Source organism: Pristiophorus japonicus, chromosome 12 (genome assembly GCF_044704955.1).
Source record: "Pristiophorus japonicus isolate sPriJap1 chromosome 12, sPriJap1.hap1, whole genome shotgun sequence".
Lineage (NCBI taxonomy): Eukaryota > Metazoa > Chordata > Chondrichthyes > Pristiophoridae > Pristiophorus > Pristiophorus japonicus.
The window spans coordinates 194,562,628-194,576,446 of record NC_091988.1 but is presented as its reverse complement, the minus strand read 5'-3'; the positions used below and the strand labels follow the sequence as shown (position 1 = coordinate 194,576,446).

Genomic DNA, 13,819 nt, shown 5'->3' with positions numbered 1-13,819 from the left:
TGTTATTACAGTTGACTTCACTTAGGAGTAAAGCTAACACGATGTAACTCCATTTAAGAACACCTTGCTCCAGGTATGGGTTTTGATCATTTGGAAGGTTCCACTAAGAGCAGCATTCACTTTTTTTCTTGCAGCTTTAATTTTGTTACAGCAAGGTCAGAGAATGCAGAGTCAGGGACAAGTAGCAGAATGGATAGATAGCTGGCTTCAAGACAGAAAGCAGAGAGTAGGGGTAAAAGGTAGCTGTTCACAGTGGCAGAAGGTGGGTAGTGGTATTCCACAAGGATCAGTGCTGGGACCACTGTTGTTCACAATTTATATGAACAATTTAGATTTTGAAATCAAAAACACAATTTCTAAATTTGCGGATGACACCAAATTGCGGGGGATAGTCAATGCTGAGGAGGACTGCAACAAATGACAGGAGGACATTAATCAACTTGGAGAATGGGCATATAATTGGAAAACAGATAAATATGAGGTATTACATTTGTAGTGTATGCAGGCACCTTTAGTAATGACTCCACGAGGCAGGGTATGATACTTAAACTGTGTCGACCTGTAGTCCTTTATTTGCAGCTCCTGAGTGAGGACAACAAGCTGTGAGTTCCTTTTTATACTGGGTTACCTGCAGTGTGCAGGTAACCCTTAGGTCTCCAGCAGCAACACCCTCTGGTGTACAGGTAAGGTGTGTAAGGGTGCATTCAATGTTGCATAACAGTGTTACAGACATCACACAATAAACAGGCGTGCATACACATTTTTGTAGGAAGAATAGGGAGGTCACATATTACTTGGAAGGTGCGAGTCTGGGTGGGATAGAGGAACAAAGGGATCTCGAAGTACAAATACACACATCACTAAAAGTTGCGTCACAGGTTAGCAAGGCCATAACTTCGGCAGCCATATACTAAAATTGAAACGATACAGAGAAGACTAGCAAGGCCATAAAAAAGGCAAACCAAGCACTAGGGTTTATTTCTAGAGGTATAGAATTGAAAAGTAGTGAAGTTATGCTAAACCTGTATCGAACCTTGGTTAGACCACACTTAGAGAATTGCGTACAGTTCTGGTCGCCATATTATAAAAAGGATATAGAGGCACTGGAGAGTGTGCGGAGAAGATTTACAAGGATGATATCAGAAATGCAAGGCTATACATAGGAAAGGATGAACAGGCTGGGTTTCTTTTCTCTTGAAAAAAGAAGGCTGAGAGCTGACCTAATAGCGGTATTAAACTTATGAAAGGTTTTGATAGAGTGGATACAGAGAGAGTGTCTCCACTTTTGGGATAGAGCTTAACTAGAGGTCATCAATATAAGACAGTCACCAAGAAATCTAAAAGGGAATTCAGAAGAAATTTCTTTACCCAGAGAGTGGTGAGAATGTGGAACTCGCTACCACAGGGAGTGGTTGAAATAAATAGTATAGATGTATTTAAGGGGAGGCTAGACAAGCATATGAGGGAGAAGGGAATAGAGGGTTATGCTGATAGAGTTAGATGAGGAAAGATGGGAGGAGGCTCAAGTGGAGCATTATCGTGGCATGGACTGGTTGGGCCGAATGGCCTGTTTCTGTGTCGTATATCCTATGTAATTTATATTCTTGCCTTTTTTCTGCTAATTTTCTCCCCTAATCCTCACCGGAAGGCATTGACTCCTTGCTGGGCTACGTTTCCCGATTACTCTACAATACTTTGCCCAAGTGGCTATAATTCATTGTGAGCCTTGGCATGTGAGCGTCGGCAGGATATTTAATTCTTAGGCAGCATTATAACCCAGCATGATCGTCTAATCACCTGAGGTCCCCACATTCGTACTTCCAGTAGGTGTCACCGGATAATGATCAGGAGGAGGAAATCTGGTTAGTTCCTCCTTCCCTAACATATTGCAGCACCCCTACTGCCACCCTGGCTGGGGTCATCTAATTCAGTATGGACAAGCGAATGAATCCTTGCTTGTCTGTATGGTTCAGCTATTTACCAGATAACTCACTAGCCGTAACTCACAGCCAATGTTCCCTTTAAGCTACGCAGCTGCGCAGTACCCCAGGGGTCAGGTGAGCCGGCTGTTAAATTGAAAAAAACCCCGCATGCACGGACTTTTGAATGGGGCGCGCAGCCCGTTAAGGGAGGTCGCACGCCGAAACAAAATTATGGGGAACATTGCTCACAGCCATAGAGAGAGGAGTGGCGATCAATGCAGCTTTCACTTTTTATGACCCCTGAGATTTGAGCACAAAATCTAGGTGGACACTCCAGTGCCAGTGCTGAGGGAGGCTGCACTGTCGGAGGTGCTGTCTTTCGGATGAGACATTAAACCGAGGCCCCGTCTGCTCTCTCAGATAGATGTAAAAGATCCCGCGGCACTATTTCGAAGAAGAGCAGGGGAGTTCTCCCCGGTGTTCTGGCCAATATTTATCCCTCAACCAACATCACTAAAAAAGATTATCTGGTCAGTATCACATTGCTGTTTGTGGGAGCTTGCTGTGCGCACATTGGCTGCCGAGTTTCCTACATTACAGCAATGACTACACTTCAAAAATTGCATCATTGGCTGTAAAGCATTTTAGGGCATCCTGAGGTTGTGAAAGGCGCTATATAAATGCAAGACTTTCTTTTTTTAAATGAGTTTTATTCTCTCCTGCCACTGGAGCCCAATTGAGAGTGAATGTTATATTCTTGCACTGCCTTGCACTTGCATGGAAAATGATCAATAAAACCATTTCTAGGACTAGTGGTATTTTTTTGTTCCAAACTATAAGATGGAATTCATGATCTAAACCAAAGAATTGTGTGTTAAGGGATTTGATAAAGACTGCTTGGACTTGGCAGAGCGTAACAAGAAAACGACATTCAGAATATTCCATTTTGGACAAGAATTAGACATTGAAAAGAAACTCAAGGTTATGGATGTATTAGCACAGATAATAATTCTTCTTGGTGAAAAATAATCAGTGGTGGATTTCAGAAGGATTCCCCCAAGATGTTGGGGGAGAAATGCGGGTAATTTGCGCCTCCCGTTACCACCCCCGACTTTGCGACCGGGCGCAGCGCCGCTAATGACTCCCGCTAAATTCGGCGGGAGTTTAGCGGCGGCAGTAACCCGTAGCACCCCGCTCTTCTGTGCCCAACGATGCTGATCTCATCACCGTGCACAGCGCCCCGGACCCTAAATTGGGTATGGCCCCCTGAAGCTACGGCGGGCAATGACAGCGATGGTTTCAGGAGACGCGTACCGGGCGGCCTGCCGCTAGCGGGGCGAAATTTAAAGGGGAGGTGACTGATTGCTTGTAAATAAAATGTTCGCTTTCCTTTTGCTTCCCGATGCCGATTTGGACGCGGGGTCGGTGTCGCGATCGCTCAGCCCGGTGCTCTGCTCGAGTGCTGGGCTGATCATGCTGCAACCCGGCTCCCCAGTGGTACAGCTGGGACCCTTTTGCTAATGCAGAGTACGTAGCTCGGGACCTTTCCTATAATTCCTATGCGACAGTGCTACATGGCCCGGTGTGTAGCGCTCCCGAGCCGTGTGCCCCACTCCCACCCCAGAAAGGAAGTGAAGCTCTTGATTTAGGGTTCCACATCCTTCGGGGGCGGCAACCCCAATTTCTCGCGAGAGGCGAGACCTCTGCGCCAGGCACACAATCTCGCGCCTTGCGATCGCTACCGCCCTCAAACGGGGCGGACCCGAATTTTTAACCCGTTGTTCGCTGTTCACGCTATATTCCTACATGCTTTTCAATTTCATATAATAAGAAGTAGTTTGACAGCACCTCCCTCCCCTGCCGCCTTCACCATTGAGAAGGACAAGAGCAGAAATGTTATAGGAAGGACAATCGCCTCCAGGTTCCGCTCCAGGTCACAAACAATCCTGACTTGGACATACTTTTTTCTTTCTTCATTATCACTGGGTCAAAATCCTAGAATTCCCTACCGACCAGCATTGTGGGAGCACCATCACCACAAAGACTGTTGTAGTTCAAGGAGAAGACCATCTCAGGGCAACTAGGGATGTCCAATAATAAATGCGGCCTGGTCATTATTCCCCACATTCCGAGAATAAATAATAATAACACCTTGGATTGATATAGCGCCTTTAATGTATTAAAATATCCCGAGTCACTTCACAGGGGCATAATCAGACAAAAGTTGAAATCAAGCCAAACAAGGAGATATGAGATTAGGTGACTAAAAGCTTGGTCAAAGAGGTAGGTTTAAGGAGTGTCTTAAAGGATGTGAGAGAGGGGGGAGATGTGGGCAGATTTAGGGAGGGAATTCCAGAGCTTAGGACCGAGACGGTTGCCAGTAGTGGGGTGAAGAAAGCGAGGGATGCACGAGAAGCAAAAGTTAGAGGAATGCGGAGTTCTCGGAGGGTGGTAAGGCTGGAGGAGGTTACCGAGATAGGGAGAGACGAGGCCAAGGAATGGGATTTGTACAGGAGGATGATCATTTTAAAACCAAGGCATTGATAAGAACATAAGAACATAAGAATTAGGAACAGGAGTAGGCCATCTAGCCCCTCGAGCCTGCTCCGCCATTCAAAAAGATCATGGCTGATCTGGCCGTGGACTCAGCTCCACTTACCCGCCCACTCCCCGTAACCCTTAATTCCCTTATTAGTTAAAAATCTATCTATCTGTGATTTGAATACATTCAATGAGCTAGCCTCAACTGCTTCCTTGGGCAGAGAATTCCACAGATTCACAACCCTCTGGGAGAAGAAATTCCTTCTCAACTCGGTTTTAAAATGACTCCCCCGTATTTTGAGGCTGTGCCCCCTAATTCTAGTCTCCCCGACCAGTGGAAACAACCTCTCTGCCTCTACCTTGTCTATCCCTTTCATTATTTTAAATGTTTCTATAAGATCACCCCTCATCCTTCTGAACTCCAACGAGTAAAGACCCAGTCTACTCAATCTATCATCATAAGGTAACCCCCTCATCTCCGGAATCAGCCGAGTGAATCGTCTCTGTACCCCCTCCAAGGCTAGTATATCCTTCCTTAAGTAAGGTGACCAAAACTGCACGCAGTACTCCAGGTGCGGCCTCACCAATACCCTGTACAGTTGCAGCAGGACCTCCCTGCTTTTGTACTCCATCCCTCTCGCAATGAAGGTCAACATTCCATTCGCCTTCCTGATTACCTGCTGCACCTGCAAACTAACTTTTTGGGATTCATGTACAAGGACCCCCAGGTCCCTCTGCACCACAGCATGTTGTAATTTCTCCCCATTCAAATAATATTCCCTTTTACTGTTTTTTCTTCCAAGGTGGATGACCTCACATTTTCCGACATTGTATTCCATCTGCCAAACCTTAGCCCATTCGCTTAACCTATCTAAATCTCTTTGCAGCCTCTCTGTGTCCTCTACACAACCCGCTTTCCCACTAATCTTTGTGTCATCTGCAAATTTTGTTACACTACACTCTGTCCCCTCTTCCAGGTCATCTATGTATATTGTAAACAGTTGTGGTCCCAGCACCGATCCCTGTGGCACACCACTAACCACCGATTTTCAACCCGAAAAGGACCCATTTATCCCGACTCTCTGCTTCCTGTTAGCCAGCCAATTCTCGATCCATGCTAATACATTTCCTCTGACTCTGTGTACCTTTATCTTCTGCAGTAACCTTTTGTGTGGCACCTTATCGAATGCCTTTTGGAAATCTAAATACACCACATCCATCGGTACACCTCTATCCACCATGCTCGTTATATCCTCAAAGAATTCCAGTAAATTAGATAAACATGATTTCCCCTTCATGAATCCATGTTGCGTCTGCTTGATTGCACTATTCCTATCTGGATGTCCCGCTATTTCTTCCTTAATGATAGCTTCAAGCATTTTCCCCACTACAGATGTTAAACTAACCGGCCTATAGTTACCTGCCTTTTGTCTGCCCCCTTTTTTAAACAGAGGCATTACATTAGCTGCTTTCCAATCCGCTGGTACCTCCCCAGAGTCCAGAGAATTTTGGTAGATTATAACAAATGCATCTGCTATAACTTCCGCCATCTCTTTTAATACCCTGGGATGCATTTCATCAGGACCAGGGGAGCCAATGTAGGTCAACGAGCAAAGGATTGTAGGGAGAATGGGACTTGGTGCGATTTAGGATAGGATGTTTTGGATGAGCTGAAGCTTGTGGCGGGTAAAGATGGGTGTCCGGTTAGGAGAGTATTGGAATAGTTGAGTCTGCAGATAACAAAAGCATGGATGAGGGTTTCAGCAGCAGATGGGCTGAGGCAGGGACGGAGATGGGCGATATTGTGGAGATGGAAGTTGGTGGTCTTTGTGATGGAGAGGATACAGAAGCTCAGTTCAGGATCAAATAGGATGGCGAGGTTCCAAAAAGGTAATTTCAGCTTAAGGCAGTGGCTAAAGAGGGAGGTGGAACTGGTGGCGAGGGAACAGAGCTTGTGGCAGGGGTCGGAGGCAATTGCCTCAATCTTCTCAATGTTTAATTGAAGGAAAGTTTGGACCATCCAGGTTTGGATGGTGGACAGCTCTCTGACAGCACAGTGACAATGGAGGGTTTGAGAGTGGTGGTGGGGAGGTAGAGCTGGATGTCGTCAGTGTACATGTATTTTGATGTCATGAATGTGATTATTCTCCTTAAAGCAGAGAAGAGTGAGAGGAGATTTGATAGAGGTGGTCAAAATCACGAGGGGGTCTGGACAGAGTAGCTGGAGAGGGGCTGTGGCCATTCGCAGAATGGTTGAGAATCAGTGGATACAGATTTAAGGTGATTGGCAAAAGCATCAAAGGTGACATGAGAGAAACTTTTTAATGCAGCGAGTGGTTAGGACCTGGAATGCACTGCCGGAAAGGATGGTGGAGGCAGACTCAACTGTGGCTTTCAAAAGGGAATTGGATAAGTACCTGAAGGACAACATTTTGCAAGGCTACGGGGAAAGAGTGGGGGAGTGCGACTAGCTGAAGTGCTCTTGCAGAGAGCTGGCACGGGCTCAATGGGTCAAATGGCCTCCTTTTGTGCTGCGACCATTCTATGGTTCTATGCCTTCAGATGATGTCGACAGTGGGCAGAAATAGATGAGAAATAGGAAGCGGCCAAGGACAACTCCTCAGGGAACTCCAGAGGTAACAGTACTTAGTCGGGAAGAGAAGCCATTGCAGGTGATTCTCTGACTATGACTGGTTAGGTTAGCATGGAACGAGATGTGGACAGTCCCATTCAGCTGGGTGACGGAGGAGAGAAGGTTGCTGTGGTCAACTGTGCCAAAGATCGCAGGAAGACCGAGAAGGATGGAGAGGAATCAGGCACCACTGGCACAGTTACAGAGGATCTCATTTTGTGACTTTGATTAAGAACGTTTCAGTGCCGTGGCAATAACAGAAGAGGATTCAAACATGGAGCTGCAGGACCGATGGGCACGGACTTGGGAGGCAACAACACATTCAAGGACTTTGGAAAGGAGAGGGAGGTTGGAGACAGGGTGCTAATTTGTGACGACAGAGAGGTTAAGGGTTTGCTTTTTGAGGTGGGTTATTGGTAAAGATTTCAAAAGGAGGGTGCAAGTACCTGAGGAGAGGGAATTATTTACAATATCAGCTAGCATGGGGGCCAGGAAGTGCAGTTTAGTGGTAATAGGCAAAGAGGTAGGTGAAGAGACAGGAGAGAAGGGCAAGAAAAAGGGAAATGGAAATAATTGGGCTCAGGTCCGATTACTTAATAAAAATAAAATTACTCAATAATAATAAATGCAAAATGTTAAGTATCGAATAACTCCACAAGGCTAAGTACGGTGAGCTAGTTCAGGCATGGCCTTACTCCAGTTTATTTATTCTCAAAGTGAGGATTCAACATGGCTGCCAACATTATATACACTGCTTGCACATGTCTGCCAGTGACCATTGGGACTCCAACAGTCGCGCCCTCCGGTGACAGGTAAAACCCAGTTAACATACATAACACAAAATATGCTTATTTAGAGTTCCATGCCATTTTGCTTATGCCAAACTATCCAATGACAACAAAACATTATTATTCTGAGTTTTTGGGCAGTCTGCAGGAGCTATAGAGAGAGCTCACTAGGACGGAAAGTGCATCCAATAAATTGAGAATAGTCACATGTTCTCCCTGAAATGAAGGCTTCCAATTATCCATTGTGAAATGACACAATTAGGGCACATTCTGTATGTCATCATCATCATCATCATCATCATCATAGGCAGTCCCTCGAAATCGAAGAAGACTTGCTTCCACTCTAAAAGTGAGTTCTCAGGTGGCTGTACAGTCCAATGCGGGAATTACAGTCTCTGACACAGGTGGGACAGACCGTGGTTGAAGGAAAGGGTGGGTGGGGAGTCTGGTTTGTCGCACACTCCTTCCGCTGCCTGCGCTTGTTTTCTGCGTGCTCTCGGCGACGAGACTCGAGGTGCTCAGCGCCCTCCCCGGATGCTCTTCCTCCACTTAGGGCGGTCTTTGGCCAGGGACTCCCAGGTGTCGGTGGGGATATTGCATTTTATCAAGAAGGCTTTGAAGGTGTCCTTGAAATATTTCCTCTGCCCACCTGGGGCTGGCTTGCCGTGTCGGAGTTCCAAGTAGAGCGCTTGCTTTGGGAGTCTTGTGTCAGACATGTGAACAATGTGGCCCGCCCAACGGAGCTGGTCAAGTGTGGTCAGTGCTTCGAAACAGGCAGCACCGAGCATTGCAGCCAAGCAATGTGGCTTCTGTGGATAGTCTTTGGAGGGAGAAACCAATGCCCGATTTCATATTCAATGGATGTGCAGTCTCTAACCTTGCACAACCTGTACACTTTACAGGGGAATACTTAATTGGGCCTACTTATCACTTGATTATTATAATAATAATAATAATAATAATAACTTTTATTTATATAGCGCCTTTAACGTAGTAAAACATCCCAAGGCGCTTCACATCGGTTTTACAGACAAACAGATAAATTTGACACCGAGCCACAGAAGAAATTAAGGCAGATGATCAAAAGCTTGTTCAAAGAGGTCGGTTTTACCGAGCGTCTTAAAGGAGGAAAGAGAGGTAGAGAGGTGTAGAGGTTTAGGGAGGGAGTTCCAGAGCTTAGGGCCCAGACAGCTGAAGGCACGGCCACCGATGGTTGAGCAGTTATAATCAGGGATGTTCAAGAGGCCAGAATTTGAGGAACAATTAGATGTGATCATTTGATTATTAAGAAATAATTAGATGTGGCAAAAGAGGCCACATTACTACATAAGATTACGATGAATGAGTAAAATAAGACCGGTCAAATTACCTTCCTCATCTGTAATTATCTGCTAATCTTGTGATTTGACTGTATCCCTTTTATTAACCTGACTTGAGCTGGCAGCACTAACTCAACCCTGCTTGCAGCTCCATTTCAATTCTCCTGTTAGCAGCCCTGATCTAACCCAACACTCGCTGGCAGCTTACACATGCAAATCATAGGATTATAGAAATTACAGCACAGAAGGAGGTCACTTGGTCTGTCATGCCTGTGGTAGCGCTAGCTCTTCAACCGGACACACATGCAGCTGACATCCCGACCATTCTTAATGGGAAGGGGTTGGCGTAGATGGTTTCTTAATGAATCTTTGGAACGAGTCATGCTAGCCTTGTAAAAAAAGCACAGCAGACGTCCTGGTCACAAGCTTTTCCCAAGCCTTAAATTGCCTCTGGCTGAATATGTGAGGAGCTGTTGGATGTCAAGCTGGAAATCCCTGATAATATTGCTCCTCTAAGGAAATCAAGTGATTCAAAGCGTTCCAAGAATAGGTTTTAACAGTTGAGTTCTTTGCGAGAGGATAGTCTGATTAATCAAACCAGAAGAGTTTGTAGCAGAACATGAAAAGCAGCTTCCTGTGGACACCAGGCATGGCTGCAAACACAGCACGGGCTCACCGTCTGTCAGCATGGGCTTAAGTTGCTGGTTAACCTTAGCTGAGAACAGAAATGACAGGAAGCAGGCAAAATCAGCTGACGGATTAATGCAGGCACAAACTGAACCTTCCCAATTGTTAGGTGATGGAGGGCAGCAGCTAATTATATAAACGCCTCATCTTTGGTCCTCAGAGATCAGTTAGTGCTGAAGACGTACATAAAGTGAAGTCGAAAAAACGGTTTCTTGGATAGGAATTCCACTTATAACTAAACGATGTTATCACCAGAGGGAGGAATTTATTCAAAATAAGATAACACTAGTAGCTCACAACCAGATCGTATGCATAGCTCACAATGAATAATATGATTTTTTTTTGGTAAGTGAAAGGTTTCGCAGCAATTTTTAATCTTTAGTTTTTTAAATGCTAATAGAGTTAGATGAGGGAAGATGGAAGGAGACTCAAGTGGAGCATCAGTGCTGGCATGGACTGGTTGGGCCGAATGGCCTGTTTCTGTGCCGTGTATTCTACGTAAAATTTAACTTGCGGATTTTGTATGGCGCCGATGGTCTTAAGCCGACGAAATAATTTCTGAGGTTAAGAATGATTTTGGTTAGCGAGCATATTAAATGTAACTAACAGTGAACAAGGAAAATATTTTCTGAACCTTTTGTTAACCGTGTACTTTGTAAAACCATTTCTGAAAACTGAAATGACATGAGATACGGGTGTAACTCAGTAATTCTCGGTGACTTGAGAAAAGAACCATAGAGGACACGAGGAAAATTGTTTTACGCAGTAAGTTGTTATGCTCTGGAATGCACCGCCTGAATGGGTGGTGGAATCAGATTCAGTAGTAACTTTCAAAAGGCTATTGGATAAATACTTGAAAAGAAAACATTTGGAGGGCTATGGGGAAAGAGCAGAGAAGAGAGCCAATTGGATCACTCTTTCAAAGAGCTGGCACAGGTTCGACGGGCCAAATGGCCTCCTTCTATGCTGTAAGATTCTATGATTCTATGACTGTCCTTCTTATCTGGAGACTAAAGAAGACCAGGAGGACAGAATCCAAATGTATTCTCAGCGCTTTTGTTATTAGTTGTAAATGCGATTTGAATTGGATAGCTACAGAACTAAACAGTTTGCAAGTGGTTGAACCAAGAATTCTGTTTCACTGGAACTGGTGGATTGCCTATTCCTGTCCCATACATGTCTATATTCTTTTTTTAATACTGCATTAGTGCTGTGTGATAACTGGGAAAAGCCACTCACTGATGAAATTGGTTAAATTATTCTAACTTTGCAGTTAATGCCAAACTATTGCTTCAAAATTTGTTCAGTTGTGTTCATTTCATAATTTTTCATTAAAAAAACTTAAATTACTTCATAATGTTACAATCTATAATTATTATGGGTTTATCGAAGATTTAAAGGAAACAATTGAATTGGATGAATACTAGCAATAGTAAGTATTCAAACATGAACAAAAATACGGTAACTACACAGGAGGGCCTTTTTATGTACACCATTAGGAGTGATATGGGTAGCTGTGTGGCGTGCAAGGGGTGCTGAAGCAGGTTGATATTTGTAATAGAGACGCAGGCCGGAATTTTCCGAGGGGTCAGCAGACGGGATTGATGGCGAGTCGGGTGAGAAATTTGATATTTTTGACAGCAGGTCGGGAACTCGCTGTCAAATCGCGCACATTTACCTTTCCTGATGTCGGGTCTGCCAACCCTGAGCAGACCCGACAGGCAGCGGTGGGGGAACCAATTTAAATGATGAGCGGCTTGTTTACAGCCACTTAACAATGGGTTTAAACAAACCTTTTGAATTTGACAGCTCGCCGATGGGTTTCACGCTGTTGCTAGACCACGCCTGTGAAGCTGAGGCGGGAGGCCAATGGCCATTGAATCAGCTGTTGAATTGACTGCTTCAAATGTAAAGTAAAAGCTCCCACTTTACCGAGATATCTTCCCTCATCCACAAGTTCTTCCTCACTGCATTTCTACAACAGATTACCACGCTGCAAGTCTTTACACAAGTCTCCATCCAGTCTGACCTCATTACCTCTCTTAACACTGACAGATCGCTTCTGTCATCTCTACTTCACCTGCCATCTAGTCTATCAGCAAGGGTGCCCTTTGTACTCTATCACCTTGGTCCTCAAAATCCCACCATGATCAGCCCCAATAGCAGTAGTACCAGGCACACCAGCAGTACCAACAATACCAACCTTCTCCGCAATCAACTGATGCTACACAGGATACAGGGCATCAGCACCTGACCACATTGCTGCCCAGGAGGCCAGGGATGGCCTCAGCATGGCTAGATTTACTTCACTTGCCGTTGTACATCCAGCTGCCACATGATGCACCAGGTTGGTACCACACCACACCAACACCATAAAGCATCCCTACAATGCTCAAGCCATTCCTTTTACACTCATGACTATTGTCGGGGGTACCGTTATGTCTCACCATTCACTACAACTCACTAAGCCACTTCTAAAGGTGCACATAAATCTGTCCAAGAACGCAAAGTTTTGAAAATAACGGTTTCAATGTTTGACACCACAGTAACAGAAACTTTACATGAATATTGCATAAAACACCTAAGTGCCTACCCTTGTGTGTTGTTAGTTGGTATGATGGATGTGGGCAAATATGAGCAGTGCACACAATGAGATAGGAATGTGATAATATAGATAGAGAGGGATGGGTGGAGGTGCAAGGTAAGTTGGTGTGAGTAAGGATGTGCAGGAGTAGGGTAGGAAAAGAAGAGAGATAGGAATGTGATGAGAGGCACAGCAGGATGAGGCTGACTATGGCTTTGTACTCACATTTTGCGATTTACTGAGATCATTGAAACGTTTGTGGCACTGCAGACTGGTCCTGCTGACCACATCCCTGCTTGTGCCCTCCTCTGTAATGTGCAACCCGGCTGTGTTGATCTCCTGGTTGGGGGGGGGGGGGGTCTCTTCCATCCATGGGAAGGGAAGAGGCCTCCAAGCATGCTGTATCTCCCTCCATAAGCATATGGAGGGAGTGACAGGCGAGCCTGGGTGCAGCCATGCACCTTTGTGCAGTGCTTGTCAGTGTTTGCAGCACCTCGATGCTGTAGAACACTGACAGCGCATATGTTGAAATAAATGTGGACATGCTCCCTTTAAGGAAACCGGCTGAGGAAGCGTCGTCAAATGACGTCACCAGACCCGCTTCCTCTACTTGGCCGGGAAACGCGCTGGGCAGACTTAACAAGCCCCATCAGGGGAAATTTAGTTCACAGAGCGGGCTGGAGCCAGCAGCTGGGTCAGGAGCTGCCACCTACGTTGCCCGTCACAGACCCGCCGAGGTTGGTAAAATCGCAGCCACACTGTCAGAATGTAGCACCAGTGGGGCCCTGACCTGTTTTTGTCTTCTTGGGCCTGGTGGACCTACTGTGGTTTCTAGCAATTTCAATTAATTTTTTTAGAGAGGTTGTATTTGTTGCTTGCCTTTTTTGCTCTTTCTGCATTTTTCCCCATTTGCATGTATTTTTCCCAACAAGTTTTTACCTTCCACTATTTGTACATCCTTTTATGTCTCTCAGTCACCTTGATAAAATGCAACATCCCCAGCAACACCTGGGAGTCCCTGGTCAAAGACTGCCTGAAGTGGAGGAAGAGCATCCAGGTGGGCGCTGAGCACTTCGAGTCTCGTCGCCGAGAGTATGCAGAAATCAAACGCAGACAGCGGAAGGAGCGTGCGGTAAACCAGACTCTCCACCCATCCTTTCCTTTAACCACTGTCTGGTCCACCTGTGACAGAGATTGTAATTCCCGTATTGGACTGTACAGTCATCTGAGAACTCACTTTTAGTGTGGAAGCAAGTCTTCCTCGATTTCGAGGGACTGCCTATGATGATGATGAGTGTACATAGCTAAAAATAACATGTAACACAACATTTAATGTTACATCTTTT

General features: G+C 45.4%; 1 pseudogene; it reads left to right on the top strand.

Annotated features, from left to right (window-relative positions):
- Positions 1-886: 886 nt before the first annotated feature.
- Positions 887-983, top strand: LOC139277854 (U6 spliceosomal RNA; annotated as a pseudogene).
- The last annotated feature ends 12,836 nt before the right edge of the window (positions 984-13,819 follow it).